The following is a 22,286-nucleotide window of genomic DNA, read 5'->3' on the forward strand; positions in this document are numbered from 1 at the left end:
AGAAGTGGGAGACATAGCAGAGAGAAGCATGACTTAATATGCAAGCCCAAGTGATACCACACGACAATGTCATCAGTCATTTCAACCTTCTCTAGAGTATTTTACCTATTTTTTATTCCCCTATCTCACAGGAGGCAGATGAAACAGATGAGCTGGATTACCAGCATGGCGCACACAAGCTCTTTGTGAGCTGTTCAAGCAGAGAGAGGGATTCGGCCAACCAGCCCCCATCTCTACAGGAGGCCACCAGGATGCTGCTCTCACCTCTCACCAGGAACCAGAGACTACAGAAAAAGCAATGCAATGTCTCATTGAGTTTGCCTCCCATCAGCTCCCCGCTCCCTTTTTTTTCTGATTCCTTTGTTGTTTTAATCCATCATGAGAAAGCCAGAAGTCATGAAATGACAGTATGTAAAGTGACCTTTACAATCAGGGTCACTGGCCTGGAAGACATGGATTCAGAACACCTGTGGCTGTTAATAAACAAGAAGATGCCTTCATTCAGAGATCACATTTGTCCAAAGCCTATTCTATTCATTATCTATTTGTAAAAGGCAACCCTGTTAGACATTTGTATACAACACTCAAGTAGGCAATTCATTATCATTATTACTTACATTAACAACTGATGTCCAAAACAGGCCTCTTGCAGGCTGTGCAGTCATTGCCTGTAAAAGGAAACAGAATGTCCCTCAGTAGCTGAATTAATGTCTCCCAGAGGGGATTTCTCAACAGGAAATGGGAGATGTGTTGCCAAAGAATAAAGTCTGGTCATGAAAAATGATTCATGATGAGAATAGTCAAAACAATGTTAATAAATGACAAATAACAATACACTCATAAAGTAAAGAGAAACATTGCATTTCCATCTTTTCTTACTTACTGAGAAGATGAGTGTCTGTCATTAAAACCATTATTCCTGCTGTCAAAATGCAGACATGGAATAATTCAAAAACTGTCACAAAGAACTTTACATATCGATGGTTTGATGTATGATGGAGTCAGAAATAAAGAAATAAAAGTCCAGAAAATAGGATTCTCCCTATGCCTTAATCTACCTTCACCCAGAGGCCACATGCAGGTATGAGACAATAGAGATACTGAGGATTGTTAAGCAGGAGTAGCAAAACATTAAAAGATGATCTGTCAAATTTTGCTAAGGTAGATTTGATATGCTGGAATAGCATATTAATTTGCTCAATATCATACAAATCAATACTAAATTTGGAGGAAAATTAGTAAGATCTATATAATACAAATAATGTCTGAATTTAAGAAAAAAGTAATAATTTTGTTTTACTGATTTACAGAAAGCAGCTGATGATCAGTGTCAATTGTCCCAATTTAATTTCTTGAAGCAGACAAGTTGATATATATTCTATAGATAAAGATGTAACTAGATAATTGGTTTAGGACCAGATTTTCTCTGCTGGAATTCAGAAGGTTCAGGAATCTTCAGCCCTGTTTTGCAGAGCTAGGAAATGAATTCATGTCTGTCTTAACACAAATCCTATGTGCTTTCTGTCTCACTGTGGCTCACATGCTAAAATCTCCTCCTATGATTCCATACAATATGCTATTTCACCTAGAGGGATTTTACAAACCATTTAAATGCAAACAGGCAGAATTCACCATTACTCCGCTATCATGGATTGTGTGTTTACGTACCCCACTGCCAAATTCATATGTTGAAACCCTAACCCCCAACAGAATGATATTAGGAGGTGAGCCCTTTGGGAGGTAACTAGGTCATGAGGGTGGAACCCCTATGATGGAATTAGTGTTCTTATAAAAAGGCAAATAGAGTTAGCTCAATCAATTTCTACTATGTGAAACTACAATGAAAAACTGGCAGTCTACATCCCGGAAGAGGGCCCTCACCAGAACTCAGCATGCTGGCACCCTGATCTTGGACTTCCAGCCACCAGGCCTGTGAGAAATACATTTCTGCTGTTTATAAGTGACCCAGTTTATCGTACTTTGTTACAGCATCTCGAACTAAGACACTAATTATTTAACTTGTTTAACTATAAAACAAGACATGGTACATACCCCCAAAAACCTCTGATTTGCATCTAACTAGAGGTTAGAATTTGGAAAATCTTATTATCTAAGGAAGGCTGCAGCTTCAATCAGAGGGTGAAAAAGAGGTGACATCAATATCCATAATGTAAAGCATGTCTTAAAACAGCCCCCAAAGAACACTTAAATGTTGATAATGAAGATCAAGAGCTGCAAGTAGCATACAGTTGTATAACTGTTATTCAAACTAGGCATGTAAGAAAAAACATGTGGTTAAACATTATTCCCAGTTGAGTCTAGGGGAAAAAGAACACACTAAAGGTACATATATACCTTTCTGGTTACCAAGTGGATGGTCTCTCTCCTCTTACCTCCTTGGATTAAAGGGTCTCTAAGATGTATTTAGCTTGTGAACCCCTATATTTAATTTCCATTTAGATGACACAGTGAACATTAATTACAGGTATACCTCCATTGTTTTCTACTTCACTTTATTGTGCTTCACAGACACGGTGGCAACCCTGAACTGAGCAAGTCTATCAGCCCCATGTTTCCAATGTCATGTGCACACTTGTGTCAAATTTTGGTAATTCTTTCAATATTTTAAACTTTAAAAATTAATATTATATCTATTATGGTGACCTGTGGTAAGTGATCTTTGATGTTACTATTACAATTGTTTTTGGGTATCAGGAACCCCACCCATATAAGATGGCAAAAACAGTAGGTAAATGTGTGTGTTTTGACAGCTCCGCTAACTGGCTGTTACCACCTCTCTTCTTCTTGCACCTTCCTATTCCCTGAGACACAATATTGAAATGAGACAAATTAAAAACTCTACCATGGTGTATAAGTACTCAAGTAAAAGGAAGAGTGACTCATCTCTCACTTTAAATCAAAAGTTAGAAATAATTAAGCTTAATGAGGAAGGCATATTGAAAGCCAAGATAGGCCAAAAGCTAGATTTTTTTTCACCAAACTGTTTGCCAAGTTGTGAATATAAAAGAAAAGTTCTTGAAGGGAATTAAATGTGCTACTCCAGTGAACATACAAATGTTAAGAAAGCAAGACAGCTTTATTGCTGATGTGAGAAAGTTTAGTTGTCTGGATAGAAGATCAAACTAGCACCAACATCCCCTTAAGCCAAAGCCTAATCCAGAGCAAGGCCCTAACTCTCTTCTGCTCCGTGAAGGCTGAGAGAGGTGAGGAAGATGCAAAGGAGAAAACTTGAAGCTGGCAGCGGTTCATTCATGAAGCTTAGGGATAGAAACTATCTTTATCACATAAAAATGTGAGATGGATTTGTCACTTCAGTTCTGGTTACCTTGGCTCCACCTATCTCCTTGGTAGAGCCTGCTTCCTGTCCTACCACCTCTCTGCTCTGTTCTTGTTACTGAACTTCTTCCCCTCCAAAATCTGGTGGAAGTGACATTGCCTAAGCCCAAGCCAGCAGTGGCCTGGGGACCCAGGAAGTGTCCATGGGCTACCCTTCAAATGACAATATCTTGTTCTTTGGCTGATATAATGAATGAACAGTTGGTCAAAGAACTGCAGTTAGGGGAAGAAACTGTCACTTTTCCTCAAGTAGCTGTTGCTAAAAGACCATTTATTACTGAAGAAAACATTGACACTTCCAGTGACCTAATGTTGGCTCAGATATTATAGATGGAATTTGGCAAAGAATATGATGCACAATTAGACATAAAGAAAAGAAAATTCAGTAGAGATAGAAAAGTTTCCATGTCCTTTGAAAATTATTGAAAAGTGCATCCTGATGAAGACAGTGATAGCTCTGAAGATGAGGCTGACTGGCAGGATACTCATGATGATCTCTACTGACTAGCAAAACCAGTTCCCACTCCCAAAAAGGGTTTTATTGGAAAAGGAAAAGGCATTGCCACCAAACATCATGAAGTAGTATGTGGGAGAAGGAATCCAGCAAGAATGGAAAATTTTGCACCTGCATTTCAGGTAGAAGACAGAATGGATTTAAAACTACCAAACAAAGTTTTTGATGCTTCAAAACACCATGCCTACTCAGAAGAACAGCAAAGTGCCTGCCTCCACAAGAAAAAGGAGCATTCTATGGAAGAAAATGCAGTTGATCCTGAGACATGTTTTCTTATGTAAAAATGGTCAACTCTGGAATGTTTGAGACAATCATTGACTATTAGTACAGGAGAGAAATCTATTGTCTTTCATGTATACAGAAAGAGCATGGAGGATGAAAAGAAATATAGTAAAGTTATACCTACAGAATGTGCCGTCATGGTATTTACAACAACCCTTAATGAGTGGAAGATTCATGACAAATAAGTTAAAGATGATCTTAGGTTTCAAGATCACTTCAGTAAACTAAGTCCACATAAGATTATCCACATGTGGGCAGAAAGCGAAATCCACAATCTTTCAAGAATGCAGAGAACTAGAATTCCTCGTCCAACAGTTATACAACTTGAGTGCAAGAAATACATTTTAGTTATGTCTTTTATTGGCCATGATTATGTTCCAGCCCCTAAATTAAAAGAAGTAAAGCTCAGTAGTGAAGGAATGAAAGAAACCTACTAACAAACTCTTCATTTGATGCAGCGGTTATGTAATGAATGTACACTTTTTCATACCAACCTCAGCAAGTATAACATACTTTGGCATGCTGCAAAGGTCTGGTTGTTTGACATCAGTCAGTCAGAAGAACCAACTTGTTTTAATGGACTGGAATCATTGTTCCATGACTATAAAATGTCTCACACTTTGTCCAGAAAGGAGTAGTAAGGAAAGCCATTAATGAATGAGACCTCTTCAATGCTGTTTTAAACATCTCAGCAGATAATGAAGGGGACTTTTTTAGCTAAGATAGAAGCTTTGGAGAAAATGAATGAAGATCACATTCAGAAGAATGGAAAGAAAGCTGCTTCATGCCCACCAGTATTGTATGGTGAATATCACCAATGCCCACCGCTTTCAATGTAAACACAGAGGTGATTGCCAGTTGCCAATAGCAAACAAAGTTATGGTCGTACTTGCAGTACCAAAATATGAGAGGTATACAGTGGTGTTTCTCTGCTTTTCCCCCTCCTTGTAACACATGTGCCAAATGTGTGGAATTTTTAGCTCAGCATTGAGGAAATAAAATCTCACCACCTCTAAAAAAAAGTGCAAGGTGAAGCAGCAAATGCTGATGTAGAAGCTATAGCAAATTATCCGGAAGATCTAAGATAATTGATGAATGTAACTACACTAAAAAACAGATCCTCCATGTAGATGAAATAGCTATCTATTGGGGAAAAAATGCCATCTGGGACTTTCATAGCTAGAGAAGTCAATGCCTGTCTTCAAAGCTTTAAAGGACAGACTGACTTTTTTATTAAAAGCTAATGCAGCTAGTGACTTAAAGCCAGTGCTCATTTACCATTTCTGAAGTACCAGGGCCTTTAAAAATTATACTAAATCTACTCTGCCTGTGCTCTAGAAATGGAAAAACAAAGCCTAGATGACAGCACATCCTTTTACAGCAAGGTTAAATGAATATTCTAAGCCCATTGTTGAGAACCGCTACCCAGAAAAAGACTTCTAGCCACCTAAGAGCTCTGTTGGAGATGCACAAGGAGATTAAGGTTGTTTTCATGTCTGCTAACAGAACATCCACTCTGCTTCCCATGGATCAAGGAGTCATTTCAACTTTCAAATATATTATTTAAGAAATACATTTTGTAAGGCGATAGCTGCCATGGAAAATTATTCCTTTGACAGATCTGGGCAAAATAAATTGAAAAACCTCTGGAAAGGATTCACCATTCTAGCTGCCATTAAGAACATTCATGGTTCATCAGAGGAGTTCAAAATATCAACTTTAATAGGAGTTTGGAAGAAATTAATTCCAATTCTCATGGATGAGTCCAAGTGGCTCAAGACTTCAGTGGAGGAAGTAACTGCAGATGTTGTTGAAATAGCAAGAGAACTAGAATTAGAAGTAGAGCCTGAAGATGTGACTGAATTGTTAACAGTACCATGATAAAACTTGAAGGGATAAGGAGTTTCTTCTAATGAATAAGCAAAAATAGTGGTTTCTTGAGATGGAATCTACTCCTGGTGAAGATGCTGTGAATACTGTTGAAATGAGAACTGATCTAAAATATTCCATAAACCTAGATGAAAAATCAGTGGCAGGATTTGACAGGATTGACTCCAATTTTTAAAGAAGTTCTACTGTGGGTAAAATGCTTTCAAACAGCATCACATGTTACCAAGAAATTTTTCATAAAATGAAGATCAATCGATGTGGCAAACTTCATTGTCTTATTCTGAGAAATTGCCACAGCCATCCCAACCTCAGCAACCACCACCCTGATCAGTCAGCATCCGTCAGCATAGAGATAAGACCTTCCACTAGCAAACAAGTTAAGACTCGCTGAAGGCTCAGATGATCATTAGCATTTTGAAGTATTTTGTAACTCAAGTAGGTACATTCTTTTTATGGACATAATGCTGTTGCATACTTAAGACTACAGTATAAACATAAGTTTTATATGCACTAGGAAACCAAAAACTTATATGACTTATTTTATTATGGTGATCAGAAATTGAATCCACAGTATCTCCAAGGTATGCTTATAACTATCTTCCCTCAGTTTACTGGAAATATGCTCTAGTATTTATAGATGCTTATAAGCATGTACAATGAGGTTGTTTTAGATTTAGAGAACAGTATCAGGAAATCTGTGAATTGCAAAGTCACCTGTCAAAAAAGTTTCTTTTTAATTCATTTTAAAAATAAGAGTTTATGATGTAATTGCCTCAGTCTGTCCCCAGTTTATTGAAGTGATGGACACAAGATGCTCTTTCTAAAGTGAGTCCATTTTTAAGATGTGGTCCACTCTCTTTAGAGACATAGCAGCAAGAAAACAACCCTGAAACATAGGTAGGGAATTCTGAGTTTCAAAATTGACTTTATTCCAAAAATCTAAAAAGCAGTTGTTTCAACTGACCACTTTAAAAAAATACAACTGTGTACATAGCGATCATGTTGCTAAGATATCACACAAAATACACACAACTATTAATATAGTTGAAATGTGGCCGAAGACCTATGTCCTGAGAGCAGACCCAGTCATTCAGAGAGGACAGGAGAAGGATGACAAAACAGAGCTTTTCTTACTCATTGCTAATGGCAGGGATTATTTAAAAGAGTTGTGAAATTGTTTTCTCACTTCACTTTTTATACTGTTCTCTTGGTACATGGCACCCCTCTCCACTGACAACCACAAGCCCAGGGCCTTGTTGTTCTTCATTTCCCCTTCTGTATTCCCTATCCTCTTCTCCAGACTCACTCCCAGAAACCATTTACTTCATTTTCCTAAAACCACATTTCAGAATCTATTTGTGGGATGGCTCTTGGGTTGAAGTTAGAAAAAAGACAATTAAACCCTGTGTCTGATATTGCTCTGGTAAGAAATTGTAATAGTCCTTTGCCTAAATCACATGATGATAATGAGGAATAAAATTTAAAATATAAACTGTAGGAATGCATGGTGCCAACTAAGTTGCAAGCCAAATTATAAGTATTATTTTGTTGTGCCAATTTACAAATGTGTGAACTCATAGCCCATTAACATTTTGATAATTCTATACATTTTAGCAAGCAGAAAATAACCTTAACGAATCTCTAATTGGTAAAATTTTAGGTAGTGTTATGAGCACGGGTGAAAAAGAGTCAGGAATTTGGAAGAAATTTACTTTGTGCAAGGGATGAATCACCCAAACAGTAAGCTCCTCAGAGTCTGCCAGTGTCAGGGTTCCAGAAGCTCATCCTAACTTCTCAGTTTTATTTCTATATTTCTTTTTTCCAAAATTACTTCTTATTTGCAATATGTATATTATATACATGTACACATATTTCTTTTACACACATACCTTTTATAAATTAGAAGTAACTGAAATACATATAATCTAGTAAAAAAGTAATTTTGAAGGAGTACATATACATATGTAACACATATATATAGTTTGATGGCAAGAACAAAGGAAACTTCATGTGTTTCTAGGGGAGTTTCTGTCAGTGGTTTCTGAGGAGTAAATGACAAGGGATAGCTGTTCATTAGTAAATGTCATCTGTCAATGGTAAGGAATGAATGGTCTTACCCAAGTGTTCACTCTGATTATAGTCTCTAGTATAGCCATACAAAAACATTAGTTCTGAAAAATAATTCAAGTCATTCTAGAAAATGATTCAGTCATTGAATCAAGTCAATTATTCAAGTCCATAGTTTCTCCTATTTGAGAAAAGGCCAGACATTTTCTTCCTTAAATAAGAGGCACATAATCTAACTCTGCATCTTAAGAAGCATGGGTGATGTTCAGCTACAAAACTTACTTTAGAACACAGTTTAGACTGATAAAATAGGACAGGCTACAAAAAATGACATATAAGGGTGCCCTCTCCAGAAGGCCAAAGAGCCAACAACTCAACTGGAGTGAGAATGAACTGGATAACTTCATGCTCATGCTATGTCTTTGTAGCTCTTAAAAGTAAGATGATGGTAAGGATAATTTGATACTGTGCTTTAGATTAAGAATATTTCTCCTTACCACATTTCCACCAAAAATGTCTTGTAACCTCAGTAGGGCATTTAGGTCAAAGACATAAGTTCTAATATTACAGGTCTTTACCCCACAGTCCCCTTTGTTCCCATCCCAGCCACTTACTATACTATCTGAAATTTCCTCAAGGTACATGAGTCTTGATGGAAAGTCTGAGAACACTTGGACACAAGGCATTAGGAACACTAAATGCTACTTGATCAGGGAAACTTATGTTGGGCTAAGAGTAGATATCCTGGGCAAATGGAGGGCAGTGTGCTGTCTTTGTCAGATACCTATCACTGTATAACAAACTATCCAAATTTAGTGCCTTGAAACAACAATCATGAATTTGCACATGGTTCTGCAACTTAGACAGGCTGGGTAGGAATGGATTGTTCCCATGTGGCATCAGCTGGGGCACTCAAGAGGTTACATTTTCCTGGTAGAGTGGAAGCAGAAAAAAAGAAGAGGCTATACTCAGTGGAAGCTCAGCTGAGACTGCAAGGACAGTCTGATGCCTCAGCTGGGATGGCTGGAATATGTAGGGACCTGTTGGACATCTCTCTTCCTGTTTCTATGTAGTCTTTCCTGAAGGGTAGCTGGATCTCTTTATAAGAGCTCCAAGAGAGTGAATGCAGAAGTTCCAGGTCTCTTAAGGCTTAGGCCTGGTACTGGTATGGCTTTACTTCTGTGGCATTCCCAGTGGTCAAAACAAATCACAAGGCCATCCCCAATTTAAGGGGAAGTAAATAGATTCCACCTGTTGGATGGGAAGAGTAACCAAAAAAATAAAATAAAGTAACCATCTTTAACCCAAAATAATGTGCCTGCACACAAAGTTTGGCAGTCACTACAAACCAGATAGAAAGTTATTCCCAAGGGGGACTAAGAACAATCTGAAGATAATTGTTGCCATTGTTGTTTTCAGTTTTGCAGATTTCCAGCCAACTTCATTCATTACCATGTGCCTCTGGGCCTACACTTGGCCATTCATAACCTTCTAAGCACCCATTTTCAGAGCAACAAAGTGTAGAATAGCAGTGACAAACTGCAGCCTACAATGGTTGTTTTTGTAAATAAAGTTTTATTGGAACATATCTCTACCCTGTCATTTGCATATTGTTTATGGCCGCTTTTGTGCTGTAACAGCAAAGTTGAGTAATTGTGACAAAGACCTTATAGTCCACAAAGTCAAAGATGTTTACTTTATGGCCTTATTTGTTTGCTAGGTCTACTGCAACAAAGCACCACAGACTGGGCGGCTTAAACAACAGAAATTTATTGTCTCACAGTTCTGGAGCCTAGAAGTCTGAGATCAAGGTGTTGCCAGGGTTGATTCCTTCCGAGGGCTGGAAGAGAAGGATGTGTTCCAGGCCTCTCTCCTTGGCTTGCAGATGGCCACCTTCTCCCTGTATCTTCACATTGTCTTCCCTCTCTGCCTGAGTCCACATTTTCCTCTTCTTAGAAGGACACCAGTCATATCGAATGAGGACCCATTCTAATGACCTCATTTTTAACTTACTTCTGTAAAGACTCTATCTCTTTTTTCACATCCTGAAGTAGTAGGGGTTAGGAATTCAACATATGAATTAGCAGGGGTTGAGGCATAATTCATCCCATACAATGGCCCTTTACAGATACAGTGTGCTAAGGCCTGCAATAGAGGGGAAAAGGCTCAGCCAGCTGTTACAAGCCTTAAATTCTAGTTCAATTCTGCCCCTTCCTACAAGTAGGAACAAGTATGAACAAGTCACCAATACTCTGATCTCTTTCTATATCAGTAAATTGGGTTCAACTGGACTGCACATGATGCAGAGTGAGTGTAAGACCAAGTTGCGATGCTGTGCAAGACAGTAGCATGAAGAATAAAAGGTATTGCCTATGAGTTATATTTATATTATATATTCTTGGAATAATTTACTGCCATTCAACCCTGGGGCTTTGTATATTTGAACTTGAGCTTGGCTCACTAATATATTTAGTGGGAAATATATTAGCAGCTTCCTCCTGGTTGAAGAAGGAAGTGGCTGCTGTGGTCCAACTTGTTAAATGTTTCTGAATCACTCTGTTCAGTATATAATGACCTATAGTTTTCTCGATATCTGAAGGCTTCCTTCAGGAGCTTCTGACACAATTTCTTCTCGTGTGTCCCACCTGCCTACCTGGTGTACTCATTGGCTTGCATCACTCTTTGGTAACTGTAGTTTGGGAGCCTGAGACTTCTGGTCGGCTGAAGTCCAAGATCTTATTTTGGTTTCCTCTGTTCTGCCACTGGATAGCACAGTTAGTCTCAGATGCCCATCTCTACCTAAAAGTTTTTAGAACCAAACTCCTTCCAGTGCCTGACCCATCCTGGACCTTTACCTCCATCCTTGTGTTCTACCTCCCACACCTCAAATAAGAAGCTAGGAAACTCATTCTTTTCCCTCCTGCACTAAATTGTGTAAGTCAGATCATTTCCATTCAAGGCAGAGCTTCCTATGTCTCCTATTTGTACTAGACCTTATAAGACATGTTGTTAAGTAAGGAAGGTGTCTTAGTTGGTTGGGACTCTTATAACAAACTACCTTAATCTGGGTATCTTATAAACAATAGGAATTAATTTCTCACAGTTCCAGAGGCTGGGAAGTTCAAGATCAAGCTACCAGTGGATTAGGTGTCTGGCAAGGGCTCACTTTCTCATAGATATTACCTTTTTATTGTGTTGTTCTCTTTGTTAATGGGCTTCCTTGTGTCTGTCTTAGAAGGGCACTAACCCAGGCATGAGGAAGCATTTCCCAGAGGTCCCACCTCTTAACCATCACCTTGGGGGTTAGCATTTTAGCATATTATTTTGGAGGGACACAATATCCAGACCATGGCAGGAGGAAAGATGATTCCATTGATTTCATAAGATGACATCATTATCAGTTTGTCAGTTTTGTTTGGTAGGTGACTTTCTATTAGTTTGTGCTTTTCAACTTAAAAATTATTTTAAAAGAGCTCAGGAAAAATGGCACTAAGTTGTCCATCTAAAGTGGTAAATGCAACTAAACAAAAAAAAACTCCCAAAAAGAACAATGAAATCATCTGACCTTAGCAAAGCTATTAGTTTTTGCTGAGTATGTGTTTAGGTAGATAATTCTATCCAGCTGTGCCAAGATAGTACTCATACTGAATTTTTTATTTTTTTTATTTTTTTGACACAGGGTCTCACTCTGTCACTCAACCTGGAGTTCAGCGATGGGATCACAAATCACTGTAGCCTCTACCTCCCAAGCTCAAGCAATTCTCCCATCTCAGCCTCCCAGGTAGCTGGAGCTACAGGCATGTGCCACCTTGCCTATCTGATTTTTTAAACTTTTTCTAGAGACAGGGTTTCACTATATTGCCCAGGATGGATTTGAACCTGTGGGCTCAAGTCATCCTCCCACCTCAGCCTCCCAAAGTGCTGGCATTACAGGCTTTACCACCACGCCCACCTGGAATTTGTTTCTAATGGAGAAAAATACAGTGCTGTTAATCTTATTTGACACATTATGAAATGCCATGCAAATCTCTCCCACATCAATATGCTACCTTGTCCTTTTTTTTTCTATTTGCTGGGCTTGAACTTTTCCAATGAATGTATCACTTGGCAAAGTCAATTTACTGAAATGAGTATGCGTCACTGTCATTCTGGAAAAAGAGATGACAGTGCTATATGCCATAACCAAAAGCCACTCCTGTGTGGCATTTTACAACTCTGCCAGGTATCTGCTGGAGACTGCATGCCAAAGGATCTTGAAACTCTCAGCAGATGTGACTATAACTTTGCCCACTACTCATAAGCTATTTCTATTTGCTCTGACATCTTAGCAGCAAACCCATACACACTCAATGTTAGCAGTGACATGAGTGACTCAGGCATGGCTCTCTTCAACTAAACTTCAAATCAATTAAGAAGAAATATTTAAACAACAACTAAACCAGTTTCTTTGACTTCTGAGCTAATTCTAACCAATTCATTAAGCTTTAACTTGGTGCTACATTTTTGTTTTGTTGAATTGAAATTTATGAAAAAGATTTAGCCAAAGACAAGCATGAAATTAAAAAGTGTAAAATGAGCTGAGGTCTCTAGTCTGTCATTTTAAAAAACAGGGGAGGTCTCCAATTATCCAATAGAATAGAATTAATAAAACTGATGTGTGTCATAACAGATTTTACTCCAATAGAACAACATTATTACATCTGATCGTAAATCACATGAATACGTTCTGGCAACCGAAAGGAAAAAATCCACACTGTTGATAATTGTATAGCTTCTCGCATACCAAAATGTATGAGGGGTATATGCTACTTGTATCATTAAAGTCTTATTATATTATAATGTGGTAATCTAATTTCTCTAAGTGCCTCATTATTTTTCATTTCAACTGCCAAATGTACATATATTTTACGTTGTTAGCGAATTAAATGGAGACACGCTAAGCAGATTGATATTCGGGATTCACTCTGTGATTTAAACATACTAATTACAGTGTAAAATAAGAAAAAAATGTGCTATTTCCTGTAGATCACACCCTGTGGTTTATAATAGAGGCAATCTGTATTGTGCCTAGAAACATATTGTATACAAACAACTGGTGTGATAAATAGTATGATTTCAAATGAGTATAGGTGCATATTTAAATCAGAATATTTGAGATGTCAGCTAAATTTGAGTTCTTAAACGTGTCTGTGGGTAAATTGTGTTGTAATGTGCATAGCTCAGCCTCGTGAGAGTATAGTCACTTAATAACTACTCATTGTCCCCAGCAATAACATCTCTTGGGTGATGATAGACATGATTAACATACAGAAATAAAACAGAATGGTATATCGGCTAGCTATGACAGGCTAACAAATCATACCAATACGTAGTCCCAAAAAAAAAAAAAAAGATTCAGCTCCTAAGTGTTGGCAATTTTGGCTGTGCTCGGTTGAGTTGTTCGTCTGGTCATGGCAGAGCACCTTTACATGTTGTCGTCAGCTGTAAGTTAGGCTGATAGCTTTGCTGATTGTATTACTCCATTTTTGCATTGTATAAAGAACTACCTGACACTGGGTAATTTATAAATAAAAGAGATGTAATTGGCTCATGGTTTTGCAGACTCTAGAGGAAGCATGACTGGAGAGGCCTCAGGAAACTTACAATCATGGTGGAAGGCAAAGGGGAAACAGGGACATCCTACATGGCTGGAGCAGGAGGAAGAGAGAGAGGAGGGGAAGGTGGCCACAGACTTTTAAACAACCAGGTCTCATGATAACTCACTCCCTGTCATGAGAAGAGCAAGGGGGAAATCTGCCCCCATGATCCACTCACCTCCCACCAGGCCCCTCCTCCAACACAGGGGACCACAGTTCTAGATGAGATATGGGCAGGGACACAAATGCAAACCATATCGGTAATCTTGGCTGGGGTCTCTCCATGTCTGGGACCTCAGCTGGGGCAACTAAGCTTACGTGGCTCTGGTGACTGGCCTCTCATCCTCCAGCAGACTAGCCTGGGCATAAGAAATCAAGCAAAAGCACTTAAGGCCTCATGAGGCCTGGACCTGAAACTGCCACACCATCACTGGCACTGAATTCTATTGGGTAAGCCTGATTTAAGGGTGAAAAAATAGACTCCACCTCATGATTGGGGGAGCTGTAAGATCACATGGCAAAAGTACATAGATATAGATAAGGGTAGAAAATTGCAGCCATGTTTGGAAGCAATCTCCAATTGATGGTGACCTATTAAATGTGACAGTTTGGATAAATATATTAAAAGAGTTCATCATGTCTATCAGTAGAATCAGTTGAGGGACCCCAAACATTACTGCCAGAGACTGGAGAAAGTTCAAATTCTTCCCTCTAAATCATCTATGCCTCTTTTCATTCCTGTCCATGGGATCTTATCGAATGATTACACAAAGAGCCAGTGGCCAAATGGAATTCATTTATTCTTTTATTGATAACTGCTGACAGGCCCTGACCATCCATGACCAGGTAGGTGGAGGACATTGATAAGAGCTGCTTAATAAAGTCCTCTGACAAATCAGTAAGTCCTTTTGGAGAAAAGGCTGTAGAGAAGAGACTGGTAATATGTCTAACACAGGAACCTTTATTTATGGAGAAAATGTGATTCAGAGAATATTCTGGACCTCTGCCCATCAAGATGAGCAATTGTCCCTCTTCAGAATATCAGTAGCTAGAAAAGAGGTGATTAGAAATAGGCCTAGCTTGCCTCTGGTATTTCAAATCCTAAAACCCTACATAAAAAGTTGATGACAACATCAAAAATAACAATAACAACAAACATAGTTTGAAGTTAGATCTTCTGCCAAAATCTCCATCAGACTAATGCAGGTGCTCCATGCATGTCACCAGCTTTGTTCTTCTCTCCTCCCAGAGCACTAACCCAATATGCTTGTGGTTTCACCCTTTACAAGAAACTGACAAACAAAAATACCCATGTAACTTCATAATAACTTTACCACCTGCAATATTGACCTAGCAGCTATGATAGTAGTATCGCCCTCTTCCATAATATGTATAAAAGAGTATCAGATGCTATAGATTGATATTTTTCCTCTGTTTAACCCAAGTTCATAATTTAATCCTAGGAGAGTAAGGTAAAATAACCAGAATCCCTGTATTAGAACTGCTAATCCCAGCTTTATCAGTAAATGGCTGTGTGATCTTGAAGACTCAGAGAACCATATTTTCCTCTCTTCTTCTTTCTCCTTATCAGAACTTACATATGTTTCAACCTCTTGCAATTTATAAAAAATAAAACATAATTTAAAGCTTCCACTAATCCCCCCTTTCTATCTAGTGATTACTGTCCCCCACCTCTTCTTCTTAGTCAAATTTCTACTTTGATTCCCTTCATTTCCTCATGTTCAACTCAAGCGTGAGCCCACTGTCGTCTGGCATTAGCCACCCCCAATTCCCCAATTCTACTAAATTTCTGCTAAAACCATGAGTGACTTAATGTTATTAAATCCAGTAGAAACTTTTAAATTATCTTCTTTTTTGATTGCTTAGAAACATTGATACTACTAACCATATTGTTTCTTCTTAGAATACTCTCCATTTTTAATGTCCTTTCTCTTCCCTGGTACATCTTCCTCTACCTAATCACAGTTCTAAACCTACTTTCTTCTCTCTTCTCAATTCATACTCTCTCCAGTTTATCCCCATGCCTTCAATTATATCTATATGGTGCTAAATCCCAAATTGAGCTCCACACTCATATTTCCATATTCCCAGCTGTCCATGTTACCTATCTATTTGAATATTTTAGAGGCAGTTTAAGTCAACATATTCAAAACTGATCTCATCATGTTTTCCCCTTAAACTTACCCCTTTTCCAGCATTCTTAAACTAGAACTTCAAGATCATCTCTGACTCCTCCTTCTCCTGGTTTACAAGATCCCAACAATCATCTGTATCTCCTGAGTGTCTCCTGAAGCCATCCATTTATGTCCATCTCCCCTTCCTCATGCTAATTCAAGTTAATCTTTTGCCTAGTGTATGGCAAGTGTTCTAGTTGACTTCCCCCTCCATTCTGATTCCTCTGTGATCCACTCTCCATTTTCTAGCCCAAGAAAAATAAATCTGATTACATCATTCCCCAACTTCAACTCTTCAATGCTTTCCCATTTCCCTTGCTCCAGCATTACTTCTTGACACTCGCCCCCCAGATTTTTACTTCTTTGAGCTTCTGGATAATTTTATTTTTTTTACAATTGCATATGCTTTTATTTTTTACCTGGAATGTTCTTCTACTGCATCTTCATAGTAATTTTTTTTTGACCCTCCTGGCATGTGTGTACTTCCATATCACACTCAATTGCTTGTTCAGTAGCTGTGTTTCCTAGAGATTGTGTGCTTCCCGGAGCAGGGGCTCTGCCAAAAGCTTTCTACCTAGTAACATGCCTGGAACATACATAGTAGTTGTTTATTAATAAATGTTTCTTAAATAAATAAAGAATCCCTAGACCTCTGGGTTCCCCACCGCCCCCCGCCCCCACCACCAACCCTCAATTGAGAGAGGAAATGTGAATTTCTATGCCAACTCCTTGTACTAACAACTTCTTAAGGTTGACTAGATGACCCAACGGGTAATTTTTTTTTTTAATGGTGACAGTTTTTTGAAACACAATGCCTTTGGAAATGAAAAAGATATTGTAAAATCTCTGTGTACTACTTAAATAAATGACTTGAGAAGGTTTGGGCAAGGACCAAGGAACCAAATTATCATGAAGGAAAAAACAGCCTCAAATTTAAATGACATAGTTAGCAACCTTAGGCATTTCAGTTAGAAGCTGATTGTTACCAATCTTACTACCCTCTGATTTTCCAAATTACTAATCTTCATGCTCTCTCAAGATCCCTGGTAACTTGCCACCTAACACTATCTCAGAGTTTAATCACCTGCATTCCTCTTTTTTACCTTCTGTTTTTTTTTCTTTTTTTACATATATGTATTATGAGACATACACTGTACCAGGCAGTAGGGGTAGAAACATAATTATCACATAGTTCTAGCCATTTCCATTTGCTATGAAAACTACGGAAATCATCTGATATAATGTCATGCTAAAGAGGAAAGAATCTGTGGCCAGAAAGGTGTGGCTTTGGACCTAACATCTAGTGCTTACTAAATCTGTGTGTTTCAGCACAGTTCCTGCAACTTTGAGCTTCAGTTTTCTTATATTTAGAATAGGTAAGCATAGCTATGCAGGACAGTGCTTCAGGTGGTCTTGGAGCAACTTATTCTCACTTCTTCTTGCTTGTAGTTCTCAAAAATAACTATAAAATATGCAGGGAATGCTACATACTGATATAAGGAGGAACTGGCCAGGACATCCTGGACCCTGGTACAGTCGCTTTTAGAAACATGATCCCCTTCAATGCTTTAAGTCCAGCAAGCCATGGTGCCTTTTAGGTATAAAACCCAGAGTGGGCTGCTTTACTGGGTTCCTCATCTGCCGTGCAAGTAGGACTCACACAAATGAAATTCCATTTAATCCTGGGCAGCTCTTTTGAGGCTTGGGGAGCCTACTTGCCCTGACTCATAGGTTTCTACTGTCCCTTTCTGCCTATCTCTAAGTAATTAACCAGCTTCATGTAATTTGTTGTGTGGGCCAGTGTTCTGCCTCACTCGTTTCAGGTAAGTAGTAGAAACTGCAGTCCAAGATGCAGTGGGCTGAAGTAGTAATCAGTGCATGGTAAACTTGCTTTACACCCTTCCCCAAACAACTATCAAAACTACCAATAGAATTAAATGACATAGCAATTGAAGCATCTAGTATGTGCTTTAAAGTGCTCAGTAGAGTTATCTATAATAACCTTTCAACAACCTGAAAGGACAACTTGCCAACATATCAAGGATTGAAGTAACAGTGATAATGAAAGCACAAGGAAACACCAAGGAAATGGAAAAACTGACACTTCTTTTATTACAAATACTTGTTCTTTATCAGTCACATTATGAAGAAATAAACAATAGTGATAATCACAACATATCCAATAAACCACTTTCCCATAAAACTTAATATTCTGTCATTAAGAACAATTATTTGTACATAACAAATAAGATACAATTAACCAATGACTGAATGCATCTTTTTTTGTAATATCTTAGTGTATGTTCTCAAATAATGACAATATTTGGTGAACTTGTACATGTGCTAGTTCTTGTTCTAAGTACTTTACATATGTTAACTCATTTAATCCTCATGATAACCTGTAAAGTGGATCCTATTTTCTTTATTGCATCAATATGTAAGCCAAGCCACTAAAGGATTATGTAATTTACCAAGGTCACATACTCGGTAGGTGGAGAAATTTGGGCAATCTGAGCCAAAAATTCATGCTCTTTAACTAATGTATACACATATAAACATACATATATTATGTTGCTTTTTTTTAGACTAACAGCAGTATCTTTTCTGAAAAACTAAGATTCCCATCTTAGAATGAAGTAACAATATGCTACCCCAAAATGTGCCACTTTGGCATAAGGATTCCTTTGAGCTGGAGACAATTGAAAAGAAGCAGATACAAGAACACCTCTCTCTCCTCTCCCTATTTGCCTAAAAACAGGGTATAAATTTATGAGTATATTTCTCCTCCCATCTCTGAAAGGAAGGACAAATATAATCATCAGACTTTAGACCTTTACCAGCCTAGAGACAGCACTGGCAAAATCTACACAACGAACTTTACTAACTAGCCTTTATCCACCATTATTTTCCCACATATATTTGCCTTCCCATTATTTGCTGCCCCTGGAGCCTCAAGGTTCTTTTCCTTTGTCTTGTCACACCTCTAAACTTTATTGTTCTCCGATGAAGATGCTATGTAAGCTGTAAGCCATCTCTTGGAGAGTTACTCTTTCCCTGAGTAGCTGGTGAGTGTCTCACCAGACTGATTTCAGAGTGTCAGCCAAGGATATAATCTCATTTGAAGTTCAGGGCCCTCTACCTAGCTTGTTCAGGTGGTTGTCAGAATTTAGTTCCTTGAAGTTGTTTCACTTATTTTCTTGTTGGTTGTTGGCTGGGAGTCACTCTCAGCTCCTATATAATAATCTCAAATCCTAGCCACATAGCCCTCTCATAACCTGGCCATTTACTTCTGTAAGGCCAGCAGAAGAATAATGTAACATAATCTTGGAAGTCACTTTCTCATCACAGTTCTCATAGACCATAATCTGATCAAGGGTGTAACTATGCCACTATATTCACAGGCACACACCCACAAAGGTAAGGGGATTGTCCTGGGCATACACACCAAGGGCTGTTTTAGAGACTGTTTTAGTTAGGATTCTCCAGAGAGACAGAACCCATAGGAGATTTTATATATATATACATACACAAACATACATACACATACACATCTATCTCTTTCTCTCTCTCTCTCTGTGTAAGTTTCAGCACAGTTCCTACATCTTTGAGCTTCAGTTTTCTTATACTTAGAATGGGTAAGCATTCTAAAGAGAGAGAGAGAGAGAGAAATGAGGAGGGGAATTGGCTCACATGATTATAGAGGCTGAGAAGTCCCACCATAGGTCCTCTGCAAGCTGGAGAACCAGGGAATCTGGTAGTGTGGCTCAGTCCAAGGCCAAAGGCCTTAAAACCAGGGAAACTGATGGTGTGACCCTAGGTCTGAGGTCAAAGTTCCAACAGCCTGGGAGGCCACTGGTGGGAGTCCTGGAATACAATGGCCAGAGAACCTGGAGCTTTGACATCTAAGGGCAAGAGAAGAAGGGTGTCCTGCCTCAAGAAAAGAGAACCCCAATTCACTCTGACTCTCCTTGTTTGTTCCTTCTGGGCCCCCAGTTGACTGGATGGTGCTCATTCACATTGAGGGAGAATCTTCCCCACTCAGTCTGCCAACTCAAATGCCAGTTTTTTCATAAATACCCTCACAGACACACCGAGTGCAGCTCAATTTTTCTAACCAAATGCCAAACCAACTGGGTTTCTTTCTTACCAGAAGAGGAATCAACTCCATGTCTAAGAAAACATTGACAATCAGTTATCTGGGTATCACTTAATCCAGTCAAGTTGACATCCAAAATCAACTGTCACAGGGACCATCTTAGAATTCTACTACTACAAAGAGAAAGACAGCAAGATGAGCAAATTATAATACTAAGGGGTTTCCATTGCATAAAAAAGAAACATGACTTCTCCACTACACAATTTAGTAAATTAAATATGTCCACCATTGAACCACGTATAGAGCCAAAAGGAAAAAAATGAAAGAAATATCTAAAAATGTAAAATGATGGACTCATCTTAGAAAATTAAAAAGACCTGAAGGATAAGTCCAAGAATCCTGAAATGTGGCTATTACAGTGTTAGAAAAAAATTAAGTAATGGCAAACAGGCAGTAAATAAACAAAAGAAGGATACAACGACTACATTGAAAACAGACTGAGTTTATAGGTTTCTCAGTCCTGATTGATGATAAAAGAAACATAATCAACGTAGTATGGTAAAATCTGTGAAGTTAAAGAGTCAAGAGAAAAACTTACAAGTATTTAGAGAGAAGTTAACTTCTAATAAATAAATTTCATATTGACACTGTATCACTTGTTACACTAAAATCTAGAAATATTGGAATCACTGCTAAGAAAACAGAATTTAATTCAGCAATCCTGTAGACAGCCAAGATGCCATTCATCTGTCAGGGTATAAGTAGGTATTTGAGAATGTAGAAGTCTGAGAGGGTGTGACCCACATAAAAGATCTTAAGGAAATACTTGCATAAGTTCTTAACCTAACATAAATTAAGCAAAACCAAGACTTCACAATAGAGGAAAATAAAGAAGACCTAAAACAGTGTTTAGCAATGAACCTTACAATTAATATACATAATTGGAATAGATGATAATGGACCATCCAGAAATATGTGATGTAAGAGCTTAAAACAAAATAAGATATTCAGGCCAGGCACAGTGGTTCATGCCTGCAATCCTCAACATTTTGGGAGGCCAAGGCAGGAGGATCACTTGAGTCCAGGAGTTTGAGACCATCCTGAGCAACATTGTGAGACTTCGTCTCTACAAAAAATAAACAAAATTAGCTGGCCATGGTGGTATGCCCCTATAGTCCCAGCTACTAGGGAGGCTGAGGTGGAAGGATTTCTTGAGCCTGGGAGGTTGACGCTGCAGTGAGCTGAGATTATGCCACTGCACTCTAGTCTGGGTGACAGACCAAGACCCTGTCTCAAAAATAAAAATAAAAAATAAAGTACTCAGAAAAATACTTGTAATAAAAAGGGCAACATTTTGAAGACAACATAATAGCAATAAACCTGTATGGCACATACTAATAGAAGCTAACTAGAAAATGCAAATATTCAAGATATTCCAGGAGAACCGGATAAAAGTATAGTTGGAGTCTTCAATATGCTTTATTCAGAATTAAACAATTTTAGTAAGCTAAACAAAGAGCATGGAGGAGTTTAAAATACAAAACTAGTACAATTAAGAAAAAAATTTAATAAACATACATATTCACATCTCTGGAACAAATAATAAATAAGTTTTGTATACATATGGAATACTTATTAAAACCAATATGAATTTATTCACAAAGTTTAACAAATTTAAAATGCAGAGGTCCTGTTTTCTAATCATAATTCAACAAATATAGAAATAAATAGTAAAAATATGGAAAGGAAATTATTTGGAAATCAAGATATATTCCTAGCTAACACTTAAAAAAAAAAAGAGACCAGGTTCAGAAGCTTACATCTGTAATCCCAGTACTTTGGGAGGCCAAGGTAGGAGGATTGCTTGAGCCTGGAAATTCAAGAGCATCCTGGGCAAAATAGTTAGACCCTATCTCTACAAAAAAAAAAAGATTTTAAAAATAGTTGGGCATGGAGCACACACCTGTAGTCCTAGCTAGTCTGGAGGGTGAGGCAGGAGGATCACTTGAGCCTGGAAAGTTGAGGCTGCAGTGAGCCATAATCATGCCACTGCACTCCAGCCTGGATGACAGAGCAAGATAATGTCTTAAAAAAAAAAAAAAAAGAGAGACAGAGAGACAAAGAGAGAGAGAACCACCTAGAAATAAACCCACACATGGTCAGTTAATTTTCGACAAAGGTGCCAAGAACACACAATGAGGAAAGAATAGTCTTCAATAAATGATGCTGGGAAAACTGTATATGGACAA

At 38.2% G+C, this 22,286-nt stretch overlaps 1 long non-coding RNA gene and 1 pseudogene across 1 annotated transcript in view; one reads left to right on the top strand and one right to left on the bottom strand.

Moving 5' to 3' along the window:
- The first annotated feature begins 2,656 nt into the window (after positions 1 to 2,656).
- LOC101134655 (serine/threonine-protein kinase RIO3-like) lies at positions 2,657 to 4,992 on the top strand (annotated as a pseudogene).
- Positions 4,993 to 14,936: 9,944 nt separating this feature from the next.
- Positions 14,937 to 22,286, bottom strand: part of LOC134757077 (uncharacterized) — a 126,249-nt gene continuing 118,899 nt past the window's right edge. The window contains exons 2-3 of the long non-coding RNA XR_010130681.1: positions 16,361 to 16,527; positions 14,937 to 15,038 (exon numbers count right to left, since the gene is read on the bottom strand). This is a non-coding gene — a long non-coding RNA (uncharacterized lncRNA). The remainder of the gene's footprint in view (positions 15,039 to 16,360; positions 16,528 to 22,286) is intronic.

The sequence above is a fragment of the Gorilla gorilla genome, chromosome 14, assembly GCF_029281585.2.
Source record: "Gorilla gorilla gorilla isolate KB3781 chromosome 14, NHGRI_mGorGor1-v2.1_pri, whole genome shotgun sequence".
Taxonomy (NCBI): domain Eukaryota; kingdom Metazoa; phylum Chordata; class Mammalia; order Primates; family Hominidae; genus Gorilla; species Gorilla gorilla.